Raw genomic sequence first — 1,087 nt, forward strand, 5'->3', positions numbered from 1 at the left:
CCCCCCCCACTTCTTCCCCCTGGAGCCCCCCCTCTTACTGTCAGACCCTGCTCTTCCTGGGCACATGGAAGTGAGGGGCAAATTTGAAAACACAGGGCACATCTACATAAGACGTTTACTGTGTAGCTGCCTAATTAGCTCCACAGTCAATGTCTGTGTCTGCACATGAGTCCCTATTAGGGCACACAAAACTAACAAACTCCACAGCAGGGTAGTACTTATAAATACAAGTACTAGCCTGCTCCAGATTTTTTGTGCGGTGCAGTGCACATGTAGATACTGCCCAGCTGGCTGGAGCACGAGGCTGCTTCAGTGCAGGGGCTGCCTGCTGGCTAGCCCTGCATGAAGCGCCCTTATTCCCCAGCCAGTCCTTCCACGCCATATTGAACCCAGTTAGAGCAATCCTGGGCTGCTGCTAGCCAGGACTGCTCTGACCGGGCTCCATGTGCTGCGCACAAATGAACTCCAGAGCGAAAAACTTTATTTATGCACAATAATTGCATGTGTAGACACGCTCGCTGACTTTGAAATAAACATGCCTGTAGTAATTTAGTTTATCCAGAATTGAAGCATTTTCCATTTTGTGAAACCACTGCAGCTTTTAGCACAGGTACTCCATTAGTACACATTTAAACAGCACTTTTGTACCTACTGATATGTAGCACAAATGATGCATGATATTAGTCCAAAGCCAAAAGGCTCATAATTTACCGTCTAGTTCACTGAACTGTGCCCCAGCAGAGTCAACAGTGTTTCAGCCCCACAGCTCAGCACTTAGCTAGAAAGCAACTGCTTCTGCCAGCTGGTAGGGAGCAAGCACAGCCTTGCAGAGGGGCTGCCATTGGCATAGGAGCAAATTACGACAAATTAAAAGGAAGGGGGACTGCCTTTGTACACACCCTTATCTAAAGCATGGTACTTTACCCATTAATGAAACAAGGCTAAGTTAACATGATTTAGCTTCCACTTACTACAAAGCAAGAGCAAGTACATAGCGATTTACCCTGGAGTAGCCCATATGCAATAAATCCCTGCATATTACTGACTGGAATTTGTTCATTTGTCTAGAGCCATAATTTTGCTTTAA

This window comes from Gavialis gangeticus, unplaced genomic scaffold (genome assembly GCF_001723915.1).
Source record: "Gavialis gangeticus isolate Ggan-Ray unplaced genomic scaffold, GavGan_comp1, whole genome shotgun sequence".
NCBI lineage: Eukaryota > Metazoa > Chordata > Crocodylia > Gavialidae > Gavialis > Gavialis gangeticus.